Below are 15,299 nucleotides of genomic sequence, written 5' to 3' on the forward strand. Positions count from 1 at the left end.
TTAAATCTGAGTCCTTTCCAACAATGGACCCATTTATTACCGTTTTGAAATGTATGGTTTATTCTGTAAAGGTTTCATTTGGAATCATTACAATCACTTTTAAGCCACTTATATGTTTTTAGAGTTTGATTGATGTGAATTTTATTCGCTTATGTAGTTTATATTCATATTCCTTCTTCTGTGCTGCACGTATGAGAAAAACAGTAACCATTGTTTTTTTTTATGATTTTACTAGTTGGCTGTGAAAATGTGGTTCATATTAGACCAACAATGACACATTATGCTTGTCACTGCACGCCACCACACAACCTCCAAATGTGTCTGGGCGACCACTGATTGATGTCAAAAAACGTTTAATTTGAAATCTTAAAACTTTCCGGTTGCTGCACGCCGTGTGAAATGCGACTGCATCTGCTAATTTTGCTAAAAAAACAACTTGCATTTAGGTGGGTGTTTGGTGGCATTTTGGTATATGGTCTAGGTTTTAAGGAAATTCTTTTTCTTTTCTAACCAGGGATTAAACAATTGGAATTGCCTTCCGTGATTTTTGCACAAAAAGTGAAAAATTAACAATGACATGATCGGGGCTCAGTTTAAAAGTGACAGTAACCGTGTATGGATTTGCATTAGCGGGCGTGTCCCTGCTTTCGTTTGGCATTTTGAGTCACAAAACAAGAGCTATTTATTCAAATCACATCAGTGTGGCTCAGGAATGGTTTGCCACCTTCTAGCAGCTTAGGAAAATCCAATCCTTCAATCACATGCAGATGCTAGAGCCTTATTTACACACATATTCAGATTAATATGAGACTAATGCGTGACTGAGAATCAGCAAATTAAAATGACTTATTATGTGATTAAATGTGGTGGATGCTCCCCAAAAGCATCTTGTGTAATTCTCTTATCATTTCCCAGATAACCCTTTGTCATTGCCTCAGGGAAATACTTGGCTATTTTGTGTATTAGTGCTTGAGGAAATCCCATTAGGAGGTAGAACTTGCCAGTTTTCCACTACAGACAAACCAAAAACAGATTAACTGCAACACAAAAAAAGGACTGTCTGCCAATGTTAATTATTTAGATAATTGCAAATTTGTCCAATTGAACAAATCCACCACATCTTAGCATCTTATCTGTTACCTGAGGGGCTTTGCCGTGTTGTTTTTCATTTTACTTCATTGACAATTTTTTTTCCGTTTGTTTGCGTTTACCGTGATTTTTCATAAACTTGTACTATTTTAGTAAACTGATTAGACTTTGTGGGCTAAAAATACAGAAAAAAAGATGATTAGCATTTGATACAGATATAGCAGCATCTTCAGTTTGAGCTTAACCTTTAACCATCACTCCTACAAGCAGGCTCCACATCTCTCAGGCGTTCTATACGGTGCGTTTCTGAGCACAAGCATGGACACAGCGCAGAAAATTACTAATCTATCTGTAAATCGTAAGGTGAAAACAGGACGAAGAAGCTGCACTATAGAGGTGAGTCAACAGTATCTGAGAGTAAAGACCAGCTTTTGACAATATTTCTAGAGAGGGAATCAAATCTACTCTGTGCGTTTTCAGGGTCGATGTACAGTCGTAAAATAAATGCTTGGAAACCGAAGGTTACTCTAGGAGGAAAGACCTCCAGCAAGGCCAGCCGTTTACGCCGTTTCAGTGAATGTGGACCCAGACATGGCAGATTCCTTCATTCATTGCCAATGCTCCAACTATTAGCCAGATTTAGTGAAATTTAAGGCCCTTTTCATTGACGAAAACACTTTTAACTTGGATCTGAATTGGTAGAACATCAAATAAGCATCTGTATTTAAGAAAACAAACAGTTTTTCTCTCAGCGCCCACAATGTGACATGCAGAACTTTCATCAAATCCCTTTATGGACACAGTGTGATACTTGAAGGAAGAAATCTTTTCAGCCGTACTACACCAGTTTGAACCCAGTGGCCTCACATTTCTGCCTGGGATAAGCAGCAGAATCCACTGATATTCATGAAAGAATGCAGACATGAGAGAAATTGGTGACAAGTGAGGAGAAAATGAAAGATGTGACACGAGAGGAGTTTCTGTAAATGAGTCACTGCAGTGCTGATTCTCCAAAGTGTGGATATTAACTTGGAAGCAGCGGCACAAGAACTCCGTGTCAGACAATACCCTGATGATTTCTATATTGAAAAAAAAATGCATGTCGCGTTAAGCCGACCAACAGAAGCTGCATTCAAACTGAAGGTCTACACCGCGTCCTTTCTCATGAATCGAGGTTTGGTTGTTTTTTTTTTCTGGGGGGGGATCTGGAAATCACCAGGAGTGCTACAAAGGCCTCTGGGGGCCCTAACCTGGGGCAGTTCTGCTTATGTTCACCACCCTTAAGCCATGTTCACACCGAACACAATTTGTGTGGCAGATTCGTCCAGTTTCAATGCTAAGTAAGTGTATAGTTGCGATCAGGGGTCCTGTATTGTGTTTCGTGTTGCAGGCCTGTCGGTCTAGTGGCAGCGGTGAAGTATTTTCGTCAAACTATTTTTGTTCAGATTCAATAAAGTACAGTGTGTCAATAAATTAAACTGAGCACTTAAATTACACCGGTTTGTTTTTGTTAAACGTACCAACACGTTTCGGTGGAATACCTTCTGCCTTCGTCAGGGTCAAAATTAATTGAAGTACTCCATTTTTGTTCATTGCTGTGTTAATGATGGGATCAGAAGGTGGAGTCCAAAACCAACATGGATCGTTTTCCTTCTGAACTTTACGTTTTTCTAATTTTTGTTGAGACATTATTAAAAAGGATCCTCTCATTTTATTCTTAGTTTTTTTCCCTCCTCTGACTAATGCTGTGACTGTAAAGTGCTTTGTCCTTGTAGGTAGAAAAGTGCTATTGAAGTATACGCCATTTACCATTTACCAATGCTGGACAGCAGATCATCAAACTGGATCACAGAGAGACAGAAGGATCGCAGAAAGCGTCCGTCACTCAGACGCAGCTCCTGGCGTCGACGGTAAACCTCAACGTTTTGGTAGAATCTCTGTCATGAACCCAGACATGGAGACGTGAATACCAAAGCTTCTGTAAGACACTTCACAATGAACAAACCTGATCTCTTTCTGCACTGCAAATGAAATAAGCAGACATACAGTCAATCCTTCCATGTAGCGATAAGGCTTAACGCTTTAGACCGTAGCTCCTCCCACACTTTAGGGTCACGTTTAGGAACAAACTTTTGGAAAAGCGTCGAGGAGCACATTTGATTATATGAATTACTGGTTAGTGCCCTTTTAGGAAGTCTAGTTATAATTTTGACATTTCTGAAATGCACTTAATTTGGCAGATTTCTATAATACTTTCAGTTTTTGCTGTGTTTCATTTTTCCAAAGCATCAAAACGTTAAATTCTGAAAATCCATGCAGGACTTTTATAGAAAGTACTGACAACATACAGTAACAAAAAGGTTCTGGATTCAGAACAGAACAATTGCTGGTAGTTATTTACACACAGAAAATACAAAAAGAAAAATGACTACGCAAAAAACACAACAAAAAACAGAATAATTGTCAAGATCCAATGTACCATTAGCGTGGTATCAGTTTTACTTTTCTTCAGGCTTTTTTTTCCCATGAAAGATGCCAGAGTCCATTTCTTCTTATTCCACTATATAATGATTTAATATTCTTCCTTTAAACGTGTTAACGTGTAATGGATTATAGATGATTTTTTTTTTAATAACACAAAATTGATTTAAAACAAAAAACAAAAAGAGCAACTAAATTAAAACTGACAATAGGAATCCAACCACTATCTCATCTGATTTGGGGGTATCTGCATATTTTTTGTAAAGATCTAACTTTAAAACATCTAAATGTGATGTGATTATCATTTCTGTTGATAAAAAAATAAAATTAAATTGAAAAAAACAAAACTCATGACTGGCAAACAAAAAGAGAAGAAAGAAAAAGGTGGTCATTGAGATCTTATGATTCTCTGAACATAATTTCCATATTAAACTCCTTTTGAAGAATTTCAGTCTGTAAACTTTTCTGAATAAAGTACATTTAAAAAGCCTTTCCATTAAAGGCAAGAACACCTTAAGTCTTTCATTCAGCTCCAAGAGATGCCGCCTCTTCTGGTCAAGAATGGACCAGACGTTCAATCTGTTATTTTATGAAATATATCATTTCCATCATAATCTGATTCAGACACGTTTAAATCCCACGGTTCTGGAAGATGTGACAGAGGCCAATCGGACAAAAATCTCACAACTGAGAACATGTAATTGTAAGATTCTTTTGGTTGTTATAGAAGGAGAACATCCAGAGATGCTGGATTTATTTGAATCCTTTAAGGTTTGCTAGAAGTTCTTTAGATGCAGAAACAAAAACCTCCAAATGCATCAATTATTTTCCACTTCCGGTTCTGACCACAAGGTTTTGGTGAAAGACAGCTTCTTGGCTTCTTTCTGCAGCAATTACGAGTTTTATTCTGCCTCTGTTGTTTGATCAGTGACAGCAAACAAATGTGTTTTATTGAGGCACCAAAAATATGTCAAAAGGCAAAAACTACATTTGGAAAAAAAACACCATAGTAATTTTGCTTCTTTCTTAGAAAATGTCATTAAAAATACACAAATAATTAGTAATAAAAACGAATTGAACAATCAACTCAAGAGTGTCGAGTACGCAGAGATGATCCTGCATAGCAGTAAAATAACAAACTTGGAAAAAACATGCCAACTTTAAAAATAAAAAAAGACAAGAATGCGACATACTTCTGACCTTGTCAGAGACACCACTGTGCTTCCATTTCTCAAATAAAGAAGAAAACTATTTTTTCAGACATCTGGGGTCATCTTTGTCTCTAACTAGTTTGTTAGCTATCTGGCAGCTGTCAGTCTTGATGTAACCGTTTCCAGAGGCCCCAGCTGGACACCTCAGCCTTATTTACGGGATGAAATTGAGCCTCATCCCACTCACCTGTTCCCATGCTCCCCTTGTTATCAGTTAATGTGATTGGATTGATGCAATGATGGAATATGATATATTATTTCTCTGGTTGACTAAAGCGTGACTCATTGAGCGGAGTTAGTCCAGCTTCTTTTTGCAACAAATGAACAATAATTTAGCTTCCCCCCCCCCCCTTTATTTTCTGATGTTTAGATATGTTGTTGAAGCAGTTTTGATTAAAAAAAATAGAAAACACAAGACAGCTTTGATTTATCTCTGGGGTTTAGAAAATCACAACAGTGACAGTTTAGTTCAATTGAGTTAGTCATAAAAGAAAAGTAAGCTAGAAAGGGAAATAATGACTCTATGCAATCAAATTGAATCAAATGCAAATGACCGACATGGTCATTTTGGCCATTTCTAGATGAAATTCCATCAAATGTATTCACATTTTTTTATTCAATTCTGCAAGGATCTGTTTGGAAACAAAGACAGCATTAAAGATGGTTCCCATCGGCTTCTCTAATGAATCAGGACACACGGATCACAGCAGTCCTCTGCCATTACGTCAAAACCAGATCCTTTCTTCTCACAGGAAGTTATTATTGGAGTCACATGGAAGTGAGCATGATCAAGAGTTATCGCAGCAAAATGATAGGACTGTAGCCAGTGCCTTTTCTAAAGGTCACCAGCGTGACATGGCTGATTTCCTCAAGGATGAAATGCAGCCACTGTTTGACGCCTTATTAGCTTTTCAGATGTCTTGTTTAAAGATGTTTTAAAGGGCTTGACTAATTAAATTAGTTTCCAAGCAGCTGGTGGATTGGAATCTGTCCTGCAGAGACGCCTCTCTCCACCAGGTGACAAATACCGGCTTCCTGAATGTCTCCATAATGACGGAAAGTGTGTTTTTATCTGTAGCTGAACATTTGATTTATATCAATATGATGAACGACAACAACTCCCGCGCAGATGCATGGGCATATTTCACACTTGTATCTGTTTTGAGTTTTATTCACATGACAAATGGCAGCTGGAAAGGTCATGTTGCCGATTAATTTGAGAGACAGGAGTTATTAGAGAACGGATTCATATGCATGACTGAAAAACAACAAAAAAGGAGAATACTATGAGAAAAACAGATAGTCTCTAATTTAAATGTAAGCAGTTCATCTATAAAATGCTAAACAAGTCTAATTACTGACTATTATTTGATATACTTTTAAGTATTTACCACTATGAATAATTTAGTAAAATATGGAGTTTATTAGAGTTCTGAAGCATCTGGAAAGTCATTTCTTTCCTACTGAAGTGCACAAGAGAGACCAAAGCATCTTGATAATGTGAGCACAAGGAAATGCTCACAGCAGAGGCTAAGAAAAGGTCACTTTGACAGAAAAGAATTACAAAATGACAGAAATGTCAGGAGGCATTTTTATTAAAATGCCAATATTTTACAATATCAGTCCAAACAGGTCATCAAGATAAGACCTTTATACTTTTTTGCCTTTCTGTCAAGTTCTGGCATTTTCCACAAGGAGAATCATATAATCTTGTTTCTTTATGGCGAGAGGAACGTTTGCCTTCAACACGCCTGTTTGTTGGGACCAAATGAAATCAGCGAGTTATTCATATTATATCCTAAACCGCTCCTTTCTTTACATATTTGGGGGAAAACATTGTGTCAAACATGAAATTGGTCATTTTTTTTGTGTCAAACATGCTCTTCTGTTCAATTGATATGTTCCTAAATTCATGTGCAGTTATTAGCTTCTGGTTTAGGACCATTTCTGGGTGGTACACAAGCCGCTCTGTTTACCAAATGAGTTATTCATACATTTTATTACCTCGCAGGTACATGGAAAATTGATGGAATATGTGTCAAATCATTTTCTGACATCTGCTCGTATCCATCAGTCTCTAAGTTTCTTGCATTGCTTCCTTCATTAGAGAGGTGACACAAAACTCCATCCAAACTTGATATCCCCCCAGCACCTGAGCTAAATTGGATTTTAAATAAATGTCAGACTGAGTTTTACATTAGCACTGGAGAGCAGGTACCTGGTTTGAGGCGGAGACAGCCAGTTTGTGTAAGATAATGCCTGCTAGCCACAGAAAACGGCATACATTACAAAAGTGACAGAATGTGGCTTTTGTGTTATCTCTCGCTGCTTTAAGGCGGCCTTTTTATACCTCAACTTTATAATTAATCACCGTGCGTTCTTAACACCCTGAGTGAGTGTTATGCCCCAACACATTATGTTAGGATAGAGGTGCTTAGAGTAATTGAAAAAAGACAGAGTTGGGTTGTGCTGCGTTGGATCCCTCAATTGTTTGAAATGGAATAAGACATTTAGAGAATTGAACTGACCACAGCCATTCTGCAAACATTTGGGACTGATCAGTGGTTCAATTCCCACCTTCATTTCTACCCGTTTGTGAGTTCCAATGGATGGAGGAGTATCGCATGCATCTGAAGCTTCGTCCCCCAGAAACAGTCCTCTCAGAATATTTCATTTATAGCAACTTTGTACATAATCCCAACCAGTGCAGAAATTTCCATGAATTTGTTCATCTTAGTTTTCAAAAAATGAATGAAACCGATAACCAGGTAGATAAAGAAAATTGGAGAAAAAAAAAAAAAAAAAGGTCAGAACAAAATTAAAATGGAATCCCAAAATTGTAAACCATTACTAAGAGAGTGCAAAGCTGCTGTGGACAGTAAATAAGCTTATATATCCACTCATGATTGAGTGAGCGAGGCTTCTGCAGAGAAATTGTCTAGCGCCCTCCCAGAAGGTCAATCCAATCACCCAATTTTCCACAGTTTTAATTCATGTTTTATTTCATGGTCGCCGCATACTTCTCATTTTATGTGTGGAGAATGTCTGAATTACCTTTTGATGTTCCATCTCCTCTGATCCAAACAGCAATTACTCCAGAAGTCTAGTGACAAAAAGAAAGAATGAAAGTACAGTAATGAAAGAGAGCAGAAAATTACATCTGCAGAAAGAAAAAAAAAACTGATTTGTTTCTACAAATATTCAGCATTTTATCATCACAGCACAAAAGGCATTTGTTGATTAAAACAATAACAGAGCAGAGTAATTGTCTATAATAGTGTGTGACATGGAATAGAGTTATGACTTCTAAAGTCAGAGGAATGCGTGTTGTGGATCCTAAAAGGCAGATTTTCCTGTTTTAAATCTCCGATCATCATTTTTAAAGAATGCACAGATTTCTGGACGCTGCACCTTTGATCTCCAGATGATTGCTTTGTATGCCGTCCTTTATTCTGTTTGCCTTTTATTGTTCTATAACGTTTAGTCTCTGCAAAAGGGACTAATAAATAAAATGTGTCGTTGAGCTTTTTATAGCAAGGTTTAGTGTTTTTTTTTACCATGTTCTGAAAAAAGAAAGAGTCAACATGCATGTAAAAGCGACAGCACAGACACTATATAAAGTGCTCGTGCATTACAGTGAATTTCTGTCCATTATTTTCTCATTACAGAACAGTCACCTCTGTAATGAGAGCAACAAAGGAAAGGCAAAAGGCTGATTTGGCAGCAACCTGAACATTGTTTTCTGTCTGTGCTCTGCTGCAAAAGGATCTTATTTTCTGGTTCATCTCAATGAACTGCCATGGAGGGTAGGCAGCCCAAAGAAATGTAGTATAACTAATAAGAAACTGAAGTGGGATGACACGCTGTAAAACATATTTAATACAGGCTTCCTTCGGTCGATAATACATTTGAGGTTTCAGATGCTTTTGAAGGTGGAAAATGTATCCTCTATTGTATATATTTGGATTTACTATTAATGTTGCTGCCCATCCTAATTTCTGACTCTAAAAATGAGCCACTATAATTATTTTCTGTGAGACACAAATGCCTCCACTCCTTGAGTGTGAGTCAACCGCTAGAATATCTAATCCTCTCTGGTAAGCCTGCAAAACCCAGACTTTGCTCATTTCATTTCTTCTTCCAACTGTTTCAAGTTCTTTCAGACCTGAAAGAGAACATTTGTGGGACAGAACCACATTTTTCCAACAACTACCTGCATTAGGAAATAGAAGAACTTGTTAAAGTGTCCGGGGACCGTGCACGCGTCTAGTACTATTACTCTTCTGTCAAAGGGTTTGATGAGTCTGCCATGCGTCCCACACTGCAGTCTGCATTTGTTTCCCTCTAATTATTATTTATGATCATATTGTCCATGAAGAACAGCTGAATTTGGCCTTCCTTATGTTTCCATTCCTCCTTAATGAAGTGCATTTCTCTGCATTAAAACTAATGAGCCAAATCAATTTACTCACTTAGATACAAACTGTTTTGCAAATGAGGCTCAACTTTAACTAACGCTTTGGAAAAAATACAGAAAGAGTGGCGGATTTGTTTGCCGTCTCAAAATGCTGCTGGAATAAAATAAATCACTAACACCGTTTTTCTTCTTATTACCATTAAAAATATTCCAAAAGCAAAATCATTCACAGGTCCTTCAAAAGAAATATGATTCATTTAGTTGAAAACTTGTTGCAAAAACTGCCACTAATGACGTTTTGTGACGAACGTCTTTGTGAACATATCACGTTCCAAAAGAGGATTCTCAGGATAAAGAGAGATTCTGCAAAATGCATTTATAAATACATGGACGTGTATGTATATTTCTCCTGAATCTTCTAGCTTTTTTGTGATTCTTGTGGCACAATAAAGTAAAGCAAAACAAAAGTTGCAACTGTTTTGTCAAAAACTTGATAATCAGGAGGACATACAGATTCTGAAGAGTTTGTTATTCTTCAAGTTTATAGGGTCAAAAGAAATGTACACAAATCAGTGAAATGTTTGATTAAACTGTGATTTGATCAACACTAAAGCAAACTTTTTTTTTATGTTTGTTTGAAAGCAACTGTAAAACCTTCTCAAACATATAATAGCAGCTTGTTTAGTGAGTTCTACACAGAAATGACCAACTTCAGACTGAAAGTGAAGCCTGACACTAACTCTGGGAACAGCATGCCTGTGTTGTCCAGTCCATGTTAAAATCATTTCTATTGGTCCAGTTCTTCCAGGGCTTTTCTTATTATGAAGTGGAATTTTGCATTCATTGGCTGCACAACACTGTCTGGCTTTGTTCTGTGTTCTTTGCTTGGTGTGGAGCACGTTGAACTTGTTCTAGTGTTTGTAAAGGGTTCTTACCTTCATTTGTAGTTCTTATAGCTGCGATGTTTCGTCTTTAATCCAATGATGAGCTCTTTGTTCCGAATGATGACTCCTCAGTCCTCGTTTAGTCGGTGAAAACAGCTTCTCTCGTTTACTTCTTTCTTTCGCTCATGGTGCTCTTGAGGTTTTGTAACTTTGGTAATTTCAGAAAACATTCAGAGATGTTTTAACCTCTTCCAGGTTTTTTTTTTGCTACCATTGTCTTTTGCAGAAATAATGTCCAGGTAGATAAAGTATCCAGGTAGATTTGATGTTTTTCCCAGGTTTACTCACAATGTGCTCACTAGGCTTTGATGGGCCTTGGTGCTCTTTCAGTAAAGATCCCAATATCCCACTTTACTTTGTTGATAACCTACTAGGAAATTCACAAATGTTTGCTTGAACAAAAGCAATAAAATATTCCAGATGGATGGCATCAACTCCCCGGGATTCTGGTTGGATTGAGCCGGGGCCTCTGAGCAGTGACATGCCAGTGCAGCCATCTTGGATTCCATGATGTTTATGTTTGAGCCTCTAATGCACCTAATCGATGGCGACCGATTGATGGTGGAAATTGTTCCTAATGAAAGTGATTTGCCAGAGTCAGAATTATTCTTCAAAGTTACTGAAAGAAATATGTGGAATTGCTTGAAATTGTGGAAATTCAACCAAAATTGTGAAATCCTGATGAATCACTTTGTGGTTCTGGAAATATTCCTAGTAATGCAGAAACACTCTCCAACTTCATCACTGCTTTTTATCTCAGATAAGAGTGTCTAAATAGCTGCAGGATTAACCTTTTTCAATTGAAGCACTTTGGATGATGATTTTACCACATTTGTTGTAAAACATGTTTTAGTGCCAGTGAGTGGAATCCTTTCAGATTTAAGAATACAGATCTGTGCATCAGCTGATTAAGAAGAAACAATCTAAGATTGATTCCTCTGCCTCTTCAAGCACATGCTGTTATTGCAAATCTATTTTTATGTCAGAATATTCTGAACAAAACGACCCTGAGTCACTACACAAGTCCTCCCTCCACATGAAAACTGTGCTTCTGATATTTTTGGCGTCATTAATGTGGAGGTAAACAAGCATCAGTGTAAAAGTGAATGATTGAATCCCATCCGCTGTAGTAGCAGTTCACTTTCAGGAGGAGTCAAGACCTTTTTAATTTGATTTTGATGAAAAGATTAGAGATTGTTCTGACTTTCTGGCAGCTTTCTTCCAACAGTCAAAGATCCGTGCTCCATCTGCACATCCGTGTTCCCGTCTCTGCCATCTTCATGCCAAGCTGTTCAGCAGTGGCAGGGAGAGCAGGGCTTTCCGGCCCTCCTCCAGCAAACACCATGCTTTCAGCAGGAGCTTTTGGGTCGCCTTTGTACTTCTGCCAGGTTAAATGATAAAATGTTTGCTGGGTTTTAATGAGACGCTGTATTTTATGGAGTAAAACGCCTCTACTTCATGTTTGTAAAGGAGTCTCTGCTGTACCTCTGAAACGAGACCAACATTTTTTATTTCACTGCTTTTCCTGACGTCTTTTATAGAAAATTAATGCAAACATATAATTAAAGGCCAGCTTTTCTATGAAAAGCTTTGTTTTAATGGCAGGTTTGACATTCAGGTCAAAATTAAGTTGTGAAATAAAATAGAGTGCATGTACTCGTTGCTGAAGGTGGAAATTCTTTTTTTTTTTTCTAAGTCAGTTACTTCAGCACAACAGTAAGGCAAAAAGCTAAATATAAATAATCTAAAAACACAATTCTGCTTTATATTTAAACTAGTAATGGACAGAACTGATTTATTGTTTGTCTGTGTTTCATCATTAGTTGATCATAATTCACAGCTGTGGAAAATACTACGATGGCTTTACTTGAGATGATGTAAGTTGAACTTCTGCCCTCATCGTTATATTTTAACCGGGTTAGTTTGCACTCTCATGAATGAAAACACGATGAACCTTCAACCATCTTACACCTTTCAAAGAGTCGTCCATCCTCACAAACAAAAGCAGTGGATCAGCCTCCTGGAAAACTATCCTCAGAATTTTAAAGGGGATACAATAAAACTAAAATTACGTTCACACACAAACAAAGGGATCCATCCTGCAACCGTCACTGAAAAGTTTCAAACCGACGAAATACGAGTTGTTGTGTCCGAACTGGTTTGGTCCAGCAGCTGAGCAAACAGGTGAGAGTCTCTGCTGTTGGACGGATTTCATTGGTACCAAAGGGGTTTTGGGATTTTTTTTGTTGTGATTTTTGGACTCTCAGATATAATTAGTGTTTGAACCTTAACTTGTTTTGAATTTTTGGATTCTCTATTTAAGTTTAAGGGAGAGGGTAGGTGAGGGGGATGTTTAGGCGGGGACAGGAGGGAAACCAGGGGTAACAGAGGGAAAAGGGGGTAAAATGAGGGAGGGGATGGAAAACCAACAAAAAACAAAAGAAGTGCCAAAAGTTGCTTCAGGTCTGTCATTGTGACAAACACGTGCACATATTCAAGGCAGGGAGGTTTTTGTGCACAAACACAATTCATCTTTTTGCTTCAGTTCTTCTCTAAAGGGGATTTAAAAACTGCCCCGAACAAAACCACACAGCAGCTGCCAGGCTTGCTATAAGCTAGCGTGTGAGTTGTGTTCACACAGCGGCTGCTGCAAAAGCAGGAGAACGAACGTCCGTCTAAAAGGTGGTTTTCAGCTCAGACAGATGAATCAGTCCCAGCTCAAACAGTTATCAGATAGGAGGTCAGTGAGTTATCTTAAAAAGAGCTACTGCTGCATTCCTCCTTTATGCCCACACCACCACCATCTTTGGAACTGTTGTATTCAGCTTTTCCTGAGTGTGTGGGAATGAGGTGCATTCATGAAAACATGTGCTTTACATGCAGTCGTTCCAACAAACACCATCCAGAATTTCAGGATGAGGCGTACAAACAAACAAAAAAGAGGCCCGTCTTTACCTGGGCCTTGTTTTCCTCATATAGCTTTATAATGAAGACCAATTAAAGTGCACAGACTGGAAATGGGCTTGGCAGGAGAAAAGAGAATATATTCTAACATGCCTCGTAGCACCAGGATAATTAGGTGAGCTGGATGCAAGAAAAAGGGCTGTGCACATTTTTGACTGCAAGCAAAGAATTGGCACCGACCTTTCGAAGGTAAGGTATGAGATTGGCAACAGTCACTGGAGAAAATGTTTCCCAAAGGGCAAAACAGCTACAGGCAAACAGAGCCAGAGGCAAGATGCTTCTGAAAAGGAATGAGTGGTACAGAAAAAAGTCATGTTGGCCTACAGGTAGTCTCACATTAAATAGGCTTCCCGCCACACGTACATTCCATTTTACATGTTTATCAGCTGGTAAAAAAATATGGGATTCGGCTGCTCCAGAGGAAACAAGAATCAATAAAATGAAAAATTATTTCCAGTGATCTCAGTGAAAATGCTTCTGAAACCAAATACAATTCTAAAATTAAATAGCACTATACCTGCCCTTGTGGCCCCTTCCTGACCCGCCCCCACTGGCTGTGCCGCTACTTGCCCCTCACTCTCCCCCTCTGCCCCTGCCACCCTGCAGAGCTGTATGTAATAAATTCATGATGGAGATGCTTTTTTCTATTAATAAATGGTGGCTTTTGTGTTACTTTTATCTCCATAGCAACCATTTTATGTTTTGATAGCCTAGGGATGACGAACAGATCTGTGTACATTTTACAGGAATCTGCAAAAATAAACTTTGGGATTTCCTTAGCAACAGGTTTTTCTGTTAACCACGCCCATATTCCTAAAATATTCTTATTTTGTGTCACATCATTTCAGCCAGCTGGAGCCAAGAAACTTTTGTCGTGGTTTTAGACTTAATCTGGCGGTGTGTGAATGTAATTTAGTGAATTAATTAAATTCATTAGGAAAATCTCTCACTCTCACTCTTTTTTTACGGCTTATCCTGCTGTGATATCATTAGTTTTTTAGGGTGGTCATACTCTACACCTAAACCCAAAATTCAATTTCACCGGTGAGTTTTTGCGTGTGTGGTGGGGGTCAAATCTAAGTACAAAGGTGCAGAAACAAAGAACTCTGAAAACAATGTGGTCCAGAACTGCTGCCCATATTTTTATGCCAGAACTCAACTTTGTTAAAAGGCTGCTTTTAATCTGAAAATCCCCCGTTCAGGTGTGCAGGAAGGACAGACGCAGATCCGACACATACAGCTGATTTTAAAATGGTCAACTTTCTTTCACACTATAAGGCATTCGAGGTGAAAGAAAAAACGGTGACTTCAAAGCGGGTACAGAACGTGGAGAGTGACAACAGATTGTATTGACCCTCCCCCAATAAAAAATGACTGTGACAGACAGACTTGAGAAAGAAATCTAACAGGGTTTTAACTACAGTTTTTAAAATATCCGTATCCTCTTGACGAAAAAAGAAACTCTGACTCTGCTCAAACGCTTTGCCTCCACCTCGGAGCAATCTCCTTTAGCAAACGCCAAATTAGCGCTGCAATTAAAAAGGCTGACACTGGCATTAATTATTCCATGCAAAACTACCAGCTTAGTTGTGCAATTGAAAAGAGATAGGAAGAAGAAAAAATCTCCACAGGGAAAAGTGGTCATAACTAAATCTATTCCATCACCAAACAGCAGAATGGATCCTACAAGGACCCCCGATCAGCCCGGCACAAAGGGGCTTTAATTGATTTGGAATTGTTTACAGGATCTCAGGGGAGCTTTCAGAGGACCGCTTGGCTCAGAGCCGCAAAGTGATGGTGACAAAAAAAGGAGTCTGAGGTTCTGGGATTTGGGAAAATAATAGTAGATTCGCTGGATGAGCCCGAGTGCTCACTTCAGCCCTCTACTTAATTGTAGACGGAAGTTTTTACTGTTACAGTGATCCCTCGCTATAACGCGGTTTACTTTTCACAGTTTCGCTACTTCACGGATTTGCATCGTGCATTATGTTCTGCATTCTGATAAAAAGTCACTCTGCTTCTACTCTATCTGTGCGTCAATAACGTTGCAGTTTAATATCTAAACGTACGTAAAAGAGCTTGCCAAATTTACATTAAGTACGTGAAAATCATCTTGCAATTTCGAGTTTCTCTAAAACCCATAGAAAAAGAGCAACAACAACTGCCTCTCACCATGTTCTTCTCCTGAACAAA

At 38.3% G+C, this 15,299-nt stretch overlaps 1 long non-coding RNA gene across 1 annotated transcript in view; it reads right to left on the minus strand.

The window, feature by feature from the left end:
* The window catches only part of LOC110017287 (uncharacterized), a 115,713-nt gene extending 104,207 nt beyond the window's left edge, over positions 1-11,506 (minus strand). Inside the window, exons 1-2 of the long non-coding RNA XR_002292649.3 lie at positions 10,134-11,506; positions 7,836-7,884 (exon numbers count right to left, since the gene is read on the minus strand). This is a non-coding gene — a long non-coding RNA (uncharacterized LOC110017287). The remainder of the gene's footprint in view (positions 1-7,835; positions 7,885-10,133) is intronic.
* Positions 11,507-15,299: the final 3,793 nt, after the last annotated feature.

This window comes from Oryzias latipes, chromosome 20 (assembly GCF_053564925.1).
Source record: "Oryzias latipes strain Hd-rR chromosome 20, Olatipes_Hd-rR_3.1".
NCBI classification, from domain to species: Eukaryota; Metazoa; Chordata; class Actinopteri; order Beloniformes; family Adrianichthyidae; genus Oryzias; species Oryzias latipes.